General features: G+C 43.4%; 2 protein-coding genes across 3 annotated transcripts in view; both read left to right on the top strand.

Annotated features, from left to right (window-relative positions):
* Positions 1–474: 474 nt before the first annotated feature.
* Ccdc126 (coiled-coil domain containing 126) overlaps positions 475–8,055 on the top strand; it is a 23,594-nt gene continuing 16,013 nt past the window's right edge. Inside the window, exon 1 of one of the 2 annotated variants that reach the window (XM_013024478.1) lies at positions 475–558. The gene's annotated coding sequence lies outside the window, so the exon portion shown is untranslated. The remainder of the gene's footprint in view (positions 559–8,055) is intronic. The other variant, XM_013024479.1, reaches the window with a different exon arrangement.
* The window catches only part of Fam221a (family with sequence similarity 221, member A), a 62,796-nt gene continuing 55,237 nt past the window's right edge, over positions 497–8,055 (top strand). The window contains exon 1 of the mRNA XM_013024477.1: positions 497–558. The gene's annotated coding sequence lies outside the window, so the exon portion shown is untranslated. The remainder of the gene's footprint in view (positions 559–8,055) is intronic.

Here is an 8,055-nt window from a genome sequence, read left to right as displayed (position 1 = left end):
CCAGTTTTCTGCCAGTTAGTTGTTTCTTACATTTGTCTGCATATTTGTTTCTTGCCAGTTAGAGTTTCTTGCATTTGTCTGCATGGGTTTAGTCCTTTCATTTTTCTTACTCTACTGGCTGAGGACCTTCCGTGGCAGTAAGGGGCACCCTTTCACCTTGACTGGAGAGTCCACAGCAGCGGGAGGGCCGGTTGTATGGTGGAGCAGGACGTCGACTCCCTCCTTTCAGCACCTGCCACGAGTTGGGGCCACCTGCCAGCTCCTCTAAGCAAGCGATTTCTAGCTGTCCCAAGTTCCGCAGCGGGACCCCGTGAACCAGGAAGAGTCGGAACTACATCTCCCACAATGCCGCGCGCCGGTGCTCCGGGGTGGGGGCGGGGCTGACGGGAGGCGGAGCGGAAGCGGAGTGTGAGGGACAGCTGAGTAAAATCTCCACACGCCGAGGTCCGCCTCGTCGTGGCTCCCCACCCCCGGCCTTTCTCCACCGCGACCTGGAGGCGAAGCTGACTCCCGCTAAGCGGTTTTGGGTGCACGCTGCGGATCGAGCCTTCAGGCAAGGTGACGGTGAGGGGAGCGAGGCCACCGGCCGGGGCGCCTCCTGCTCGCCCGGCCCGGCCGCCCTCGATCCCGCCCCCCGCCCCGGGCCGCCCGCCGGGGACGCGCCCGCCGCGCCGGGCAGACTCTTTGTGCCTGCCTTGGGGCCGCGACCCGACCCCGTGCGGAGAGCCAGCCGCGGCCAGCCGGCGGGCCTGGGCGGGGCGCGAGCGCGGCCGGGGCTCGGGTGGGCTCGGTCCCGGGCTGCGCGGCCGTGGGCAGCCCCGCGGCCACCGGCTCACTTGGTTTTCTATTCTTGACAGCTCAGTTCTGTGCCACTTTGGGGGAAGGAGAAAGTCAGATGACCTTTTCAGTTCCCTCCGCGAAACTCGTGTCCTGGGTGACCGGTGAGGGTGAACTTGACTGCGGTGTGTGTCGGCGGCCGTGGCTGGCGACCGTGGCTCCGACCCCCGGGGTTCCATTCCGAGTGCCTCGCTGCCTGCCTCAGTGAGCTGGCTTAGTCTGAGGCTCGCTGCCCGCGTTGTCACCGCCAGCCGCTAGCGATGTCACGTACCTGGAAGTTGTTAGACTTACCAACAATATACCTATTACCCCATTAATTCTCCAGTTGATGGAAAGATCCTTTGCACACGGTACCGAAGTGGCCTTTGGACTTCGTTTTAGGCTTTCTCTTGCTTTCTCATTGGTCGTATCTTTAATATCTGTATCTTGTTCACCTTCAACCTAAGCAAGGAATTCCTTTAAAAATAGGCCGTCTTCTTAATTTCCGCCGTTTTAAGATGGCTGAGAATGTTCTAAGGAAATTGATGACTCTGCTTTTCTGGGGATCAGCCCTGGAGATACAGTGCAAAGACTAATCCTGCTACCTACCTTCCCCCCCCCCCCCCCCCCCGCCCTAAAAAAAAAAAACAAGGTCTGAAGAGAAAGTCACAAAAGTTTTTGGAAAGACAGTCCATAACTCCAGGGGAGTGAGAGTAAGGCCCTCCCACCCAGGCAGGCCTCTTCCCCCCCCCCCCCCCCCCCCCCCCCAGCTCCGTCCTGCGGGGATCCTTAGAGGAACCCTAGTGTCCTGTCAGTAAGCATCGATGTGCTCTGCAGTTTCTAATCTTTTCTCTATGCTCACTTTTTTTTTCTCTCTTCCACTTTCTCGTAATTTTTTAACACCTTTGAGAATTATGTTTCCAAATTGTACTTTTTGTGTAAAGATAGGATGTGTGAACACATGCAATAAATTTAGTTTCATTAAAGTTTCAGTTGTTCTTTTGCTGTTTTCTCTTCACTTTTATTGAAATTGGTGATGGGGTTAGCTTTATGGAATTCTTTGTAGTCTTCCATTGAATTTTTTCACTTAAAATGTCTGCTGTGTACTATTTTGAGTTGATACTCTTGTGCAATATGTGAAATCCACATGTCCTGAGTAAGTGCTTACTAAAAAAAAATTTATTGCAGAGAGAAAGCATCTATGGGCTTGAGTTGTCTGTGTAATGCCTTTAGTGACAGGTGACTTTTATTTTTGAAAATTTCATTGTAAAGGTGATGTACAGAAGGGTTATGTAAGCCAGGCAATGAATACATTTTGTTTTGAAGATTGTCACCTCCTACCTCATTCTCTCCCAGTTTTTCCTCTTCTTTCCCCCCCACCAAGTTGTATAGTTAATTTCCAACACAGTGTCCAGTGAGTATCACTGCTGAATTGGTTTACCCTTCCTCCCACCTTTTCTGTGCTTACCCTTCCCTCTCCAGATCAGATAAGTTTATATACAAGGTAAACGGTACAGAAATCAAAAAGTGACAAGGGATTAAACCAAAGAAAAAAGGAAAGAAAAAAAAACCCACAAACAGTACCAAAAAACTCCTCCTTCCATTTCTTGGAGTTCATTTTGATAAGCATCATTTTATATGATCCTGTGTGAATGTTTAGAGTGCTGTTTAATTAGTCAAGTCCAAGTATAATTATTTGTCTTGTACTAGACAGATGACCTTTTTTTTTTTTTTGTAGTCTTGGGACTTGAATTCTAGGCCTAGGCACTGTCCCTGAGCTGCTTTTGCTCAAGGCTCATACTCTACCACTTGAGCCAAGCACCACTTCAGGCTTTTTCTGTGCAGGTGGTACTGAGGAATTGAACCCAGGGCTTCACTGTACCAGTAAGCCACATTCCCAGCCCTAGACAGATGATTTTTTTTTCTTTTGGTCTTTTTTTCTTTGGTCATGAGGCTTGAACTCTGGGCCTGAGCACTGTCTCTCAACTCTTCAGCTCAAGGCGAGTGCTCTACCATTTGAGCTACAGTACCACTTCCCGTTTTCTGGTGGTTTATTGGAGATAAGAGTTTCACTGACTTATCTTGCGTGGGCTGGCTTTGAACCGTGATCCTCAGATCTCAGCCTCCTGAGTAGCTAGGATTCCAGGCGTGAGCCACCGGTGTCTGGCCTTTTAAAGATATAAGGAAAAAGAGAAGTTTGATGAGAACCAGAAGAATATAAGTGAAAAATTTATCCAAACTTTGGAAGGAGGTATACACCAGGAACATTTCTTATTCACTTTAAAATGTGTGGCAAAAGTACTCATTTTGAGGAAAAGGTGTCTAGGTTAGTGTTATTTAGTAAAGTGTAGGACAGAGTAGTGACTGGAAAAGGTATTGATTCTTGTCTGGCTCTGTCAGAATCTGTGTAACATTAGGTTAAGTTGAGGCTCTCCCTTTGCTTATCTTTAAAATAGTGAATTGGTCTGATTCCAAAGACAGCTCAGACCTTCAGTGCTAAGGGGTTGTAAAGGTTCTTTTTCATGTGGAAGAAAAGAAGAGGAAAACCCTTTATCTAGTTTATTTCTGTCAAAGGGCTTTTTTCCTACTCTAGCTAGTTTCTCAGTCTACCCTAAGGAAAGGGATATACATGAAAGCAAAGCTGCCAGAAATTAGAATCTTAGCAGCTAGTTCATACTTCTCTCTAAGGAATTGAATGTGTTCTCTCTATTCTCCAGATCTTGTCTTTCCATCCTAGTACCTGTACGTATTGCTTCTGCTTCTTTGTAACTTTGATTTGTCACTCCCTGACCTATCTTCATTTTTTTTTTTTTTTGTGAATTCTTCAGATTTGCTCAGTGGAGCTTCTTTTGTTTGGGGATTTCTGGTCCTTGCAGTAGGGGAAATGGGAGAAGTGGAATGAGGCTGTGACATGTCAAACTCTCACTGAAGCCTAATAACACATTTTAGATAACACATTTTAGATTGAGTAGTTTTCCTATTGCTGAAAAAGTGTTTATGTTTATCCCTATCTTCCTTTGCTGTTTTCTTTTTTCTTTTTTTTTGTTGGTCTTGGGCCTGAACTCTGGGCCTGGGTGCTGTCCCTTAGCTCTTCAGCTCAAGGCTAGCACTCTACCACTTGAGCCACAGCACCACTTCCTGCTTTTTCTGCTTATATGGTGCTGAGGAATGGAATCCAGGGCTTCATGCATGCAAGGCAAGCACTCTGCCACTGAGCCACCTTCCCAACTCCCCTCCCCCCCCCCGTTTTCTTTTTTAAATTCTGTTTTTGTAATTTTCAGTGCTGTTATCTTCTACCTCTGCTAAATATGCTATCTAACAAAGATCTGATATCTTGACTCATTTCTATTAGCAGGAATTCTTGACTAGCTTTTCTCAAAAGAGAACATTCTCTTTTTTATCTTTATTTGTATTTCTTGCTGTTGAATACTGAACACTGTACCTGTAACCACAGGGCCCAAGGCAGTGCATCTTAAAAACTAATAACTGTGTGGATGGTTGTGTTTGGGTTAAACCTTTTCCCCAGATATTAATGCCTCAGGCAATATTGTGTAGAGAAAGTATTTTAGGAATGGACCTTTTCCCCTGAAAATACATTCCAGGGTTAAGTATGAGTCTTTTTAAAAGAGAAAGTCTTCAGCTTTGAGCACTGGTGAATATACAATTTTTCTTGTATTAAACATATGCCTCTGGAAATTTCTTTGGAGACTCAGCGTGATTCATATAACACCTTTGCCTGAATGTGAGTTGCTCTGCTTGTTAGCTGGCTGTGATTATTACTTTTATTATTTTTTATTTCTTAGCTAGTCATGGGACTTAAACTCAGGGTTTGGGCACTGTCCCTGAGTTTCTTTTGCTCAAGGCTAGGACTCTTATCACTTGAGAGCCAAAGTGCCACTTCAGGCTTTTTTTGTTGTTGTTTATGTTGTACCAAGGAATGGAACCCAGGGCTTCATGCATGCTAGGCAAGCACTCTGTCACTAAGCCACATTCCCAGCCCAGTTACTAGTTTTAGCTGTAGGTCACAACGGCCCAAAGGGAAGAGCACAGAATAAATGTAAAAAATGGGATTTGAACAAGAAATTTTAAGGTAGAATTAGCCTTTAGTTGATTTTTAAAAATCTTGCTATTATGTGTTTACATAAAAGTACAGGGGAGTACTTCATTACATTGTGAAATGCATTGTTTAAAAAACTTTTTAGCGTGGTGCTGGTGGCTCATGCCTGTAATCCTAGCTACTCAGGAGGCTGAGATCTGAGGATTGAGGTTCAAAGCCAGCCTGGGCAGAAACATCCCTGTGAGACTCTTTTTTTAAAAAAAATTTATTTTATTGTAAAGATGCTGTACAGAGGGGTTACAGTTATATGAGTAAGGTAATGAGTACATTTCTTGTTATAAACATTTACATGTATGCTTAATATGAATAGAACCTTTTCTTTTTTTTTGCTCGTCCTGGGGCTTGAACTCAGGCTCTGGGAATTGTCTCTGCCCATGTGATCAAGGCTAGTACTCTACCATTTGAGCCACAGGGTCACTTTTGGCTTTTTCTGATTAGTTTATTGGAGATAAGAGCCTGTGAGACTTTTATCTCCAATAAACCACCAGAAAACCGGAAGTTCCTTGTGGCTTAAGTGGTAGCTGAATTGCTCAGGGACAGCGCCCCGGCCCAGAGTTCAACCCGCATGACCTACAAAAATAAATAAATAAAAATAAACTTGTAAATTGCAAATCATAGTAAGACATCTTTTTATGTCAAAACTTTGTAGATGCATGACTATGTAGTTATGTATATCTGTGTTTGCAGCAATAAGTAAACTTAGAAAAATGTTGTGAAACAAAATCTGTAGTATGTACAATCTACTCTTATAGTTTCTATTTTATTTATTTATTTATTTATTTTTTTTTGCCAGTCCTGGTGCTTGAACTCAGGGCCTGTGCACTGTCCCTGAACTTCTTTTGCTCAAGGCTAGCACTCTACCACTTGAGCCACAGTGCCACTTCTGGCTTTTTCTGCTTATGTGGTTTGAGAAATCGAACCCAGGGCCTCATTGCATGCAAGGCAAGCATGCTACCACTGAGCCACCTTCCCAGCCCTTTCTTTTATTTTTTAAAGGTTCTAGTTGCAAACTGTTATGCTTTTATTTTCTGCTTTTGTAAAAACACTGGGGTCCTAAGTTGAGTTTGGATACCAAATTTTTTGTTATTTGCTTCATATTGAATAGTCATTAATTCTTTTGTGTGCTTTTCTTCATAATGAAGGTGTTGCAGTTTACAGATTTCTTTTTTTTTTTGTCTTTTGTCTGTTAATAATGGACTAATATATTATCTTTTGGTTTTGGACTAGGGGGAAACCACTGAGAATTTGCTTAACATATCTGTTCTTTTGCATGGTATGCTGTTTGGCAACAGGCATAATAGACCTTTGAATAGTACTTTACTTCAAAGGTCTTGTAAATAAAGGCCTGTAATAAGTACAAAAATTTAGAAAAACATTTACTGGCATTTTACTTTTGTGTTCTTTAAGAGATATGTAGAATTTGAAAACGTATTTAACATGCTCTGTAATGTTTTTAAGTTAGTGTGTTAGTAGACTGCTACTGTTCTATACCTCTTCTTGCCCATTGACCTCATCATAGCAGAAAACATCAACAAAAATTGTTTCTCTGTGTAAAACCATCGTATCAGATTATTACCATCTCTATATATATGCCCTATATATATATATATATATATATATATATATATATATATATGCCCTTCTCCTAAGCAAGGGATCTCAGGGCTTTTCTTTGCTGTGGGTTTCCTTCTGTTCATTTTGAATGATTTTTCTAGACCATGCTAAGGATTGGGAGACCTCTGTTGGGGACATGTACTGAGAATAAGAATAAGGAATTTATTGCTTGTTCCCAAGATTCTGATCAGAAAAAAATGTTAAAGGGTTAGTTGGAAGAAAATTGGGACCAGACTTTGTACTTCCTCAGATCAATGATTTTCTTCTCTTAATTCCATATCTCTTGTAGACTTCCCTAGACTCATTACCTTGTTTACATTTTCTTCACAGCCAAGTGTCATAGCTGAAATGAGCTGGTTTCTCTGTTACTTATTTATTTTAGTTTTTTGGTCCAGTCTTGGGGCCTGAACTCTGGGCCTGGGCGCTGTCCCTCAGCTCTTCAGCTCAAGGCTAGTGCCCTACCACTTGAGCCACAGCGCCACTTCCAGCTTTTTTCTGCTTATGTGGTGCTGAGGAATCGAACCCAGGACCTCATGCATGCGAGGCAAGCAGTATACCACTGAGCCACTTTCCCAGCCGACTGTTACTTATTAATTACTCCATTCCTATTAAAATTGTTGTCTTTAAGAATAAGAATCCTGCCGGGCGCTGTTGGCTCACGCCTGTAATCCTAGCTACTCAGGAGGCTGAGATCTGAGGATCGCGGTTCAAAGCCAGCTCGGGCAGGAGAGACTGTGAGACTCCTATCTCCAATAAAACCACTAGAAAACCGGAAGTGGCGCTGTAGCTCAAGTGGTAGAGCGCTCGCCTTGAACTGAAGAGCTGAGGGACAGCGCCCAGGCCCAGAGTTCAAGCCCCACGACCGACAAAAAAAAAAGAATAAGAATCCTGTGCAATTTCACCTTTTACATCACAACTTTCTGACACATAATAGTTGCTTTAATACTGTGAATGTGGGATGAACAAATAAATGAATAAACCAAATTATTTCATGCTTTAAATGAAATTGCATATAGTAAAGCTTGGGCCTTATTTTTTCTGGAATTGTGTTAATATGTTTGCTGTTCGTGTTGGAGATCCCTACCTCCAAACAAAAGATTTTCTATCTTTTTTTTTTTTTTGCCAGTCCTTGGGCTTGAGCTCAGGTCCTGGGCACGGTCCCTCAGCTTATTTGGCTCAAGGCTCCACCACTTGAGCCACAGTGCATTTTCTGAGTAGTTTGGTGGTGGTAAGAGTTTCCAGCCCACTTGGGCTGGATTTGAACCACTATTCTCAGATCTCAGCCTCCTGAGTAGCTAGGATTACAGGCGTGAGCCACCACTGCCTGGCTAGATTTTATCTTTTAGTATGTTTTTTAGATAATGTTTTTTTTTTTTTTTTTTTTGGTCTGGTCTTGGGGCCTGAACTCTGGGCCTGGGTGCTGTCCTTCAGCTCTTCAGCTCAAGGCTAGCGCTCTACCACTTGAGCCACGGCACCACTTCTGGCTTTTTCTGCTTATGTGGTTTGAG

The sequence above is a fragment of the Dipodomys ordii genome, unplaced genomic scaffold (assembly GCF_000151885.1).
Source record: "Dipodomys ordii isolate 6190 unplaced genomic scaffold, Dord_2.0 Scaffold76, whole genome shotgun sequence".
NCBI lineage: Eukaryota > Metazoa > Chordata > Mammalia > Rodentia > Heteromyidae > Dipodomys > Dipodomys ordii.
This window is presented reverse-complemented; position numbering and strand designations above follow the sequence as displayed.